Source organism: Poecilia reticulata, linkage group LG22 (genome assembly GCF_000633615.1).
Source record: "Poecilia reticulata strain Guanapo linkage group LG22, Guppy_female_1.0+MT, whole genome shotgun sequence".
Taxonomy (NCBI): Eukaryota; Metazoa; Chordata; class Actinopteri; order Cyprinodontiformes; family Poeciliidae; genus Poecilia; species Poecilia reticulata.
In genome coordinates, this window is record NC_024352.1 from 13,468,699 (window position 1) to 13,480,097 (window position 11,399).

Sequence of the window (11,399 nt, forward strand, 5' to 3'; positions counted from 1 at the left end):
TATATATATAGAAGTAATAATTTGGTGGCAAAGGGTCAAACGGGACAAGGCGCACAGAGGCGCAAAGAGGCGCATGAACTGATCAGGACACATTTTCTTGACATCACTGAAGGAGGGAGTCTATTTTTGAACATTACACGAATAGCTACCCTTTACAGAAACCGTGTCGTTCCTGGACCTTTTTATAATTCATGTTTTGGACCTTCCTCATAATGTTTTAAACGTAGTCTATGTTGTTGAAACGAAAAGGAATGCTGCTTCACTTCTTTGTACTGATGAGGAGGACAGGTGGGATCAGGTCCGAACTCCACTAAAACCACCACTCCTCCTTTGGTATTTTATCATATTAATATTGTAAACTAATGTATTCATTTGATTAGACTTATTGAATAAAGTAGGTACTTGTATATTTGGCTAACACACACACTCACACACGCACACACACAAAAGGCGTTTTAACTGTATGATATTCGTTATAGCGTCCACAGTTATGTTTTCTTTAATATTTTTTGTAAGTTCAAAAAAAAAAAAAAAGAAGAAGAAGGAACACATGCGTGACGGCTGCTGTATATGTTTCAAAACCAAGTGAACGTTAACAATAAATAACTTGAAGTGTGAGAGCTATTCCTGAATAAGTAATTTTTTAAAAGGGGGATCTGTTTTGGAGTGCATTTTCATTATGTTGTTATTGAGACCAAATTGAGCTGGAAAGCAAGGTCGATGAGGGAGCCAGCATTGTTCAGGTGACATTTTGGAGGGCTGGCTTTCATGGGAGACATCACCTCTTTTAACATCTTTAGCACTTTTCAGCACATTTGAAACAAGCAGTTTACCCAATATATTTACTAATACATTTTTAGAAAATCCTCAAAAAAGTATTTGCTATATCTTTCTTTGATAGGCCCAGACCATCGTTATGACGCCGTTTAATTGCTCAGTTTTATTTCTTTTTGTGTGTGTGATTATGTGCTTTCATGAAATACACAATTATAGCCAATTATTGTAATAAGGACGAAAAGCGTGGGATATGTGCCTCTTATTGTTGTTATACCACATTAAATGTTATTATTATTATTATTATTATTATTATTATTATTATTATTATTATTATTATTATTATTGCATCAAGCGCTTCAGATGTACATTGTGTATTTTATTAGTTACACATTTATTTATATTTTCTTAGAAAATGTACCTTTCATTATTACAAACAGTGACCTAAAACTTAAAACCCCTCACATTTTCTACGGTTTAATTTATGCTCAACTATAGCTCCAACGTCAGCGAAATATGCAAGTCTATTTCCGTGTCAATGCAGCCTAATTTACTTTAAATAAAAGAGAATGTTAAGATCAATGGAGAGGAAAAAATTATATTAGCTATTTTTTGGGCATAAAGTTCGGGTTTTGTAATGTATGAAAAAAAAATAGGATTCAATAACTTTAGTGGCGTTTTTACATGAATCTGACTGGAGAATTTAACTTTTCAATTATTCACTCTTATTTTCGCACGGTGTTTTTCTTCTATTCTAGTTTATTATTGTCCTTTGTTTCATAGTTTTTTTTTAAATTTCACATGTGCAACTTTAGCAAAATTAGCATTGTGTAATAGATTTGATATTGATGTATGTGATACATGTAATTGTAAAAATGAAACCTGAAAGTGATACATTAATTCCATATTGATATTATTTAGTTTCATTTTATTTTAATAATAATAATAATAATAATAATAATAATAATAATAATAATAATAATAATAATAATAATAATAATAATAATAATCACTCCAAAGTATTAAGGTCATACCTGTGTTATCACCTTGGCTCTGTCCTCCAAAAAACCTCAAATTAAATCTGCAGGGGCTGAAAATCTTATTTTTCATTTCCTGTGGTTATTTTAAACATGTTCAGAAATAATTTTTCAATATCTCCCTCTGATGATGATGGTGATGATAGCTATCAGTGTATCTCAATAGAGACGTTGGAGGGCTTTCATTTCCAAAAAGATACACCTCCACATACCTGACAGCTGCATGTGTACGTTTTTATCATCCCTGCACTGGAAGGAAGCTCCAGTAGCCAATATGCACCTGACGTTTGAAAGTAAAGTGAGACAACACTTTCGGAAGACTGTCAGCTGCTAAACTAGAGAGATGCACTCCATAATACACACTTTGGAGCTGCAAGACGTTTCTCATAGATTTTCTGTCTAAATTACTGCATGGCTGAGTTGTCAACAAAGCTTTTTGATGGTGGACCACATGAAATGAAAGTGGAGGTGAAGCCATTCTTTTCTCTTTTCAATGGCCACAGTTATGGCGCACTAATAGGCTATGCTAGGTAATCACTGGTTATTGTGCCTGTTGTTGCTCTCAGTTTATTGGGAGATCGTGGAGGAGCTTACCTCTTTTTGTATGGCAATATGAGACAAGTTTGGTTCTGTAATTGGCTGTGGCATCATCATCATCGCTGGCTGGGGAGTTTGGGTGCTGCAGCATGTGAATCTATCTGCAAAGCTGTCTAAAAGATGCGATCAACAACCACTGTCATGCATATGCACTCTTGCTCAGGCACATTTATAAACCCAGAAAAAGCAATTGAATAACTCATACATTATATAAAATTACCTCTATTATACAAAGCAGATATTTCCATCAGGGCTGGAAGGGGTCTCTATCATTACTTCAATGCCATATACAGTTATAATAAAGCACGGAGCAGGGGATATTGTGTTTTGCTGATGTAAAGGATTTCTTTGCCTATTCTTCTCAGGTAATTGCAGGTTGCACTGCATAATGTGAACACAGAAGGAAGCCTTGCTTCAGTCTCCTGCAGTACCCCCAATCCCCTCCACCCAACTCTCCTCCTCCCCATTATTCTACTTAATATGTCAGAAGGTCTGATCGCAGAGAAACCTTTTCAAGTCCTATTGATGTGTTCCTCAATTGACCATGGCGACCTAGCAACCTAGAGAGCGCTAATTGGCAAGGGCTCCACACTATTTGCTGCATAGTTTACACAGAAACATTGGCCCAACATGTAGCCATAATAGTACACAAATCAGATATGTATTGTTGTACTTCTCAAACAGAATGAGAAATTGTTCTATATTGCAAGTCTTTGTGGCAAGGCAATTAAACTGAAAAGCTAAAAGCAGAACCTGGCCTAATTTCTGAGTGGTGGAGTGAATGAGGAGAGTGATAGGTTGATTTAGGTCCACTTCATTTGTTGTTTTAATGGCAGTATACAATATCATAAGGCAACTGATTGAGGATTAATATTCTTTGTTCACTTCTACATGGTTCTTGTCACCTCTACTGCCGCTCCTTTTCTGAATATTGACCAAATCTTTCAAAAATAAATTTAAGTCTCAAGATCTACTGTGTAAAATGTTTTTTTTTAAGAACATGAATGCACTGAATTGATTAAGTCTAAAAGATTTTAATTAGTGTTATTGCCCTTGTTATCAGCCAAGGAGAGACCTTCATTGTGTGAGCATCGCAAGTGTTGGATTCATTTAGTTTTCAGAAAAATGTGTCACTTCAAGCTTTTTAAAGGGAAAGGATCGTTTTTGTAGCCATTTTTCTAATGGAAAAATGCATAGATGGACAAAAATGTAACGATTTCAAAGAAATTCTAGTTTTCTAAAAGCCTTTCTTACTCTCAAAGAGATAAAGGTCTCATGGATACTTAAAGACACAGTTGATGCTGTGGGGTCAACGGTGATAGTAAGTTTTAATGTGTCCAGTGTACATGATGCTAAATATAATTTACACATATTCTACACCAACAAAAGTTCGAGGTGTTTTGTATTTTTTATTTTGCATGCAGGATGTAACTTTTTGGTATGACGATTACATGACTGCAAAATAAAAAAACTTTGAGAAAATCAGATGATTTTTCAAAAACAATATTTTTGTTTTGTTAAAAGCATTCCATAAATGATTTTGATAATTAGTTTATATATCAGCCTTAAAATGATTTTAAAAAAAGATTGAAGTATATAATGGTAAATGTTTTTGGAAAGAAAAAGAGTGAGAAGAAGAATGTAACTCCTTGTTCATATGTTCTCAGTTGGTGTTTAAAGCACCTGCATTTGAAAGATTGTAGAATTGTTTTTGAATTTTGCAGGCAGCTGCTATGTTAGCACTCAAAAGGCAGAATCAGATGAATATTTTATAAGATCTACCTCAGTGAAAGTGTTTTTTTAAGGGATACAAAAATATTGCATCATCGAAGGAATTAAAGTTCAACATTTGAAAAAGTTATTAAACTCCAAAAGAAGTAATTCCTCGGCCTTTTCTGTCTCAAAGCCAGGACGCAGAAGCACCTCTGTGGGGTATTCCCGACCGTAATAGATTTCAGCACAAGCCCAACTAATTTTCTTGAAAGAGGAGTTTGTGGGACTTAATGAGGCATAACTAATAGAGGTCCCACAATCATCAGTACCATGCTGGAAGCACCGTGGCAGGACAGAGCAACCATTGATTCTTGCTTCAAGCCTCTTGAGTTCCTAATCAGCTTCTTTTAGCTGTGTGTTTCAGGTCTGAAAAATCCATTGTTGGCCTGTGTCACTGGAGGTCAGTAGTTATTAGTGGCAACTGAAAACAGTTTCTCTAACTACTTATGAGAAAACTGAATAAGATGCAGACGGGGACTTGGAGGGGGGATTACTGGCAGTGCAGCGAGTCCTGGTCGCCACAGAGGAGAATGTGACATGAGTTTCTAATAAGGGATGCACCCCCCACATCCCACCCCCTGTCATACCTAGCTAGACATAAACACGGACGCGTACTGCTAACCTGGTTCTTCAACTGTTTACGCTTCCTTGAGGAATTTTCGGAAGGTTGTTTTGGATAAAATTGTAAGAACCGACTGGACATGTTTGACGCAAAAGCAGCAGCAGAGCTCATTAAAGCATCATGAATGTAATTCCAAAGAATATTTTTTGCTTTCTTCAGGCAAAAGCTATCAGCAATTTTAAAATGCAGATACAGAATTCACGTAATGATCCAGGAACCAACTTTGTGATTTTTATTCTGTGCACGGATCAAATTAATCACAAGTTAATGAAAAGATGCATTCATACCATCCGGCTGTTCTGTAGGGGTTCTTTTATGAGATACACGTTCACCCTTGGAATATGTCTTTATGTGTGGAAAAAATATCCACAAATAGAATTAAAACTACCAAAGACATTTAATTATCATATTTAAACAGCCTAGATGAGGAGATGAAGTGAAAATTTGTTAGCCGTGGAGTTCCTGCATTCAGAAATATGAAAAAAAAGGCGAATTTACAGGACAAAAGAGTTCATCTCTGTCCTTCACAGCGCTCCTTTTTACGTTTGAACCAGCAAAGCAGTTTTTTCCCATCTCATCGTTGCCACGGTAATGGCCAGCTGCCAGTGTGAGGATTACTGGTTAATAGGACTGGGACTGGAGAGCAGTTCAGTGAAGGTAAGCAATGGATAAGATCTGTGTGTCTTTAATACCTCAAAGTTGTTTTGCAAAGTGTGATTACCATTAAAATTGTCTTATTTTTATTATTTCTTTATATAATTTTTTTTGTGTTTGAAGTCACACATGAATGAGTCTTCATTCTGTTAGAATTTAATTAACACAATCGGAAATAAAAGGTGATGACAAATAAAAAAAATTAAATTAAATTAAAAGGTCAAATTAAAAAATCTTATAACTCAAGTACAAAATTTCATAAAAGCTCATAAAAGTGTCCAGGGAAAAAGTTAATAGGGGCCAATGATCCAACAGCAAACAGCCAAACTCTCACACACGCAATCTAACGTGAATGGCAAAAGATAACAGAAGCGGCCATCACTCAACAGCTATGTGTGTCAAATTAAGCCCAGAAGGACATAATGATTTCTTCAAATATAACATGCGCTAATCTGCCCCCTCCAAAACTCGCAGGCGTCTCAATATGACTGTCCCAGAGGGCCATGGGGGCCAAACAGGACCACCCACTTTCTTTTCAATTATCATCTTGCAACAACCTGTCTCCTCTCCAGCATTCAGCAGGAGACACTGACTGCTCTCTAGAGGGAATTACAATTAGATGGCTGTTTGTCCCTCGAATAAACTTCCAGACAGTAGCTGACAATCTCAACTCTGTGCAGCATGTGACCCTGAGGACAAACAGGATTACGCCCTAAATCCCATGTTTCTTTACCCACTCCCCTCGCCCTCCTGAGCGGCGGTGGTCAGGATGCAGTGGGTGGTGGCTAGGAGTGGGAGGGGGCCACATTGCTGGATTCCCCTGCAAACTCTGCAGAAAGACTAATTGCATGCAACAAAAGTAATATTGAACTAATATAAAAAAGGAGTGAATATAGAATAATGTGTTGTGTGTGAAGCCGATCACCTTTGGTTATCATTCATGTTTAAACTGAAGCTTGCAGGGCACCAAAAAATTTGAAAGAATCCTCCATAAAAATAAAGTAATTCACAAAAACATCTTCCTCTGTAGGTCATTTGTTTAGAAACACAAATGGATTCAAGAATGGATTCGACCTTTGTCACATTTTGCCACATGACTATAAACTTAAATGTAACTCATAAGGATTTGACTCTCCTGAGTCAATACTTTGTTGAACCTCACTGCAATTACAGCTGCAAGTTATTTAGGGCATGTGTCTACTAGATTTGCAGATGTAGTTCACATTTTTCCCCTTTTCCGTCTTTGAAAAAAATACCTCAAGCTCAGTCAGACTGGATGGATAGATGCTGTAAACATCAGCGTTCAGTTACTGACTTTGACTAGGCTATTCTGACATGACTATACATTTATCTAAAACATCCAATCATATTTCTGGATGTGGTGGATAGGTAGAATAGCTCTCTTACTGCTCCCCCACTCAGTTTCACCAAACTAGTGACGGCAGCAATTAGTAAACACCTGCTGGACCTGCAGGTCAAACGAACTTATCATACAAGCTGCTTCTCTGTCTCTGTCTAACTCTCCTAAGAACGGTTGTAAACAGCATAAAGGAAAGCCATTGTTGTGATGACATGCTGAAGACGCCATGTTGGAAAGAGTAGAAACTTCTCAAAGAAGACGGGAGCCAATCTCAAGGCATCAAATTGCAAAAAAAAATGTATTTTGAGTTATGTTTGATTCAGTTATTTTTATAACTGAAGGTAACATAATTATTTGATTGTGTTATTAAATGGTACTATGTCCCTGGACAATACATACCACCTCTTTTTATAACTTTCTTGGGCTGATCACTTCATTAGCCCATCAAAGGGTGCTAAAATGTCCTGTAAATTGCAAATATGCCTTATTAAAATTTAGCCCAAACTAAGACAATAAAAGTCAGACTTACTTAGGCTGACAAACACTTCAATTTTAGTTGAACGAGGTTAAAATTTGAACATGTCTCCAGAAATTATGGTATTTGTTGTTGTATTTGTGCCTTTTTGTGCTACTTTTGGAATGACTTCTTTTTCCTTGAATGGCCTTTCAGCTCATGTATGCTCAGGACCCTTTCACTGTGGATAATGACACTCTCTTACCAGCTTCAACCGGCATCTTCACAAGGTCTTGCTTTTTTTTTTTCTGAGGTTGATTTGCACATTTTATACCAAAACACATTAATTCCCAGGATGAAGAACATTATCCCATATGTCATGATGGTTGCATATTGTCATGCTACCATACCATGTTGATTTATATCAGCATATCAATATGTATACCAAGATATGAACCAGACTTGAGATCCACAGTTCTTTTTCTGATATTTTACTTGAATTAGTTTTTTTAAGTCACAAAATAAAGTGCTTCCTTTGAGGTCTTTCCTTAGAATTCAAACAGAGGTGTGCCTTAGTTTGACTCAAATGTTGCTAAAAAATAAAATAAAATAAAAAAATCAGAAGCTAACTAGACCTGTGACATCATAGGCTTTCTCAAAAGACTTTGAAGGTATTGTAATCTTAATGTATATAAAACATTTCCTTTATCAATCAATTCCCTTGGTCAGTTGGGATATTTTATTTTAATCCCAACTGACTCAAAAACAAGAAAAGTCAACTTTATTTGAATGCCAAAGGATGGGAGAAACGTTTATTTTTATTCAACTTCTGAATGTGTAGCTGCAAATTTGAACAGTGTGCCTCTCAAATGTTTTAATACACAAACCCAAGCATAGGCTCCTTCTATTTGTCTTTATTTGGATCTCAAGGTGTGTTTTCTGTTCATTAAAACCTCATCAGCGCAAATAGTGATCTCACAATTTGTTTCTGAAACGCCAATTAAAAGACAGTCCACAAGAGACAAAGGTTCTGTTTCAGATAAATACGGGCCAGTGGACTCTGAGTGTTTATTCGCACCTCTGCAGCCAGCTGGCTATACGAAAGCATAGAATGGGTATATTGACTCCTCCCTGCAGGGGGTGGTAGCACAGCAAAAGGGAAAACGGACACTTTTTCAAGTCCCCTCTCCACAATTCAGCAGACCCAATCAAAGGGCCTCCAGAACTCCCTTTGTGGGGGTAGAAAGTGGACAAGGGTGGGCATTGAGAGGGAGGGGGACGAGTTTGGGGCGCCCGTCCCTAGAGCGTCTGCTGTCCTGTCTGTGCGGTCAGCCACACTTCACATGTAATTAGCAGTCAGATTCAGAGGCCCCTAATCAGCAGGACATGTTAAAACTGCCCTAATCAGGCCTAATCCTGGTTTTGTGTCACGCATACCCATCCTGTGCCTTACCTATTCCGTCTGCTGTATTGATTAGGAGGTTCTATAGGGTGGTCGCTATAGACTACTATAAGTGTGGCTGTCGAACAATGCATTGAGTAGTTAGATTAAACAATGTTTCGGTTTGAGTAATTTAATCTTGAAATAGCTCAGCAATGGCTGTCCCGACAAAACTCAAATGTAAACAATGAAGACATTGCAAACTACATGAATTACATTTTTACCAGTTATTATTCAGAATGATAATCCAAGTCGTAGACATACTATGTTTTCTCCTAGTGTGTTGAAAAAAAACACCCTGACACAACAACAGTATCCATTGTGATAGGCAAAGTATGTCATCCTTGTGAAGTGGGAAGGAAACGTGGTTCTTCTTTTCAGCCATCGATACTCTGATACTCCTAAAACAAAGTGCAGTGCAACCAAATAAAATCAAAACTCAAATTAGTAAATGTCCACTTTTCTCAGTACAAATATCTCTAGAGAAGCTGCAGAGTGGAGCGTACATTAGTTGTACGCTCCACAAATCTTACCCTCGTGGATTAAAAACAAAGTTATTACTGCAAGAAAGATTTAGATGGCTTTGAGGGATAAGATAACCTCAACCAGAATAATGAGATACTTCCTCAAAGGAAAAAAAAACAAAAAAAAAAAACAAGATCTCTCATGACCTGAAGAAAATGTTGAACAATAAAAAGAACATTTAGGGAGGGAGACAAGGAAATATGGAGGAGTATACAGGGGCAGCTTAAAGTCAAGATCAGAGGCAGCGTACAGGATCATTCTGGAGAACAAATTCCAGCAGAACATTATCAGGAGTTTGTGTGGACATTGACTTGGTTTAGGATCAAGTTCAGAATCTAGCTCTCCTCCCATTGGGTAAACAGACATCTCATCCTCATTTGAACCAATGCTTTCCTGTCACATTTTAGATGTTTATCTTCCACCTCGGTCATGATCCCTTCTGCTTCTAAATGTTTGTCTGCAAACCGATTCAAGGGGATTCTTGTGGTTCCTTTGTCTTCAAACCTGTCTTTTTCTAGAAGTGAGGTGAAGAGACAGCTGGACAGACTGAATTAGAACAAAACTGTAGGTCCAGCCCCAGAGACCTGACGGTCTGTCCAGAACTGCGAAGTGTGATTCTTCCAGCCCAGCTCATCATCATATAATCAACCATAGCTCTTCTCTGTATCAGAGAGTGACTGAAGGAAATATGAGAAGATGTGTAAAAACAGCTTAGCTTAGAGAGGAATCAAAAGATGCAAACCGGACAGTGACTGGAAACATACCAATACATTCAACAAGGACTAAGTGAAAACTAAGAAACGGCCTGAGAGCGGCTGAGTCAAACCCAGAACTTTATGAAGTTAAGATGCTGTGGGTTGATTTTAAAAAAGGCTGTACACGGATGAAACCCCTCAAACACAGAGTCAAGAGTTTCTGTACAGAGGAGTGCTGTACATATTTATTTTGTTCTATACCTGTAATTTAACAAATTTCTACTTCGGAATAACAGCCAAATCAAAATTAGACATTGATATGTGAACAATTCTCAGTAAATAATTGGATATTTAAAGAGGTGTCCTATTTTGTTACCCGACTGTTTTTTTTCCACCATATTTTTTTTTCTGTCAGTCTCTTCAAATTACCTTGAGAAATGAATAGCGCTATACACAAATGAATGTGTCATTTTTCCCTCGCTAAATTAGACATTTTGTCAAATGGTTTCTCCTTTCAAATAGATTATTCATTGCCTTGTTTGGAAACATTCATTGCACCCTTTGCAGGTTTACTCAAATAAATCTATTTATTTTATTGTAACATTATTAGAAAAATCATAATTAATTTAAAATGCTTGAAATGCCCTTTCTGTATGAAAATGGTAATTTGGTTGCACCATGCTGTAATTTATCACTTATCATAAGCTTTTGGTCATTAACCAGTCTACAGAGTTAATTAAAGACTAACACATAGACTCTCAAAGACTGAAGTGAATAATGAGATTGTTTTTTCTTTTTTGAATGGAGAATGTTTTTCTCATCCGCTTTGTATCAGATAATTTCTTAAATACTAATTAATGTGTTGTCATAAGAGATTAATAAGCAACAACCATAATGAATATCATGTGAAATAAGGACAAAAGTGCCAAGAAAGCACACTGTAGGGCTACATTTGTATTCTTTAGTTGGAATTAAATTTATGTACACTCTAATATAATTTATCTTGTATTATTTGAATTTAAATAATTTAATACTTTTGTTAAATTTGCATTGGCTTTGCTTTACAACCTTTTATATTTAACTTAATGTCATCTATACTGAAGTCAGTGCGGTCCATCAGAATCTTAATAGCAGCTGTCCTATTTGCCTGATTCAGTAGATTCAAAGACTACTTAAGAAACTTTGGGTGGGAAAATGAGGTCATCAACATTAGCGGTATGGATGAATTTTAATCCAAGTGCTGAACCATGGAGAATGGATTGGGTAATTACCATACTTTCCAGTGATATAAGGCCACAAATTAAAATCTAAACCAACTTCTCAAGTGACAACTCATCTAATCAGAGGGGGAGAGGGGGGAAGAGCGACAATCAAACTGAGAATTTGCTGTTTACTGATTGCTCTAATCAAAAATGGCTTCTTCAAACACAGCTAATTGGTCAGTTTACTCACGGCACGGAGAGGCAA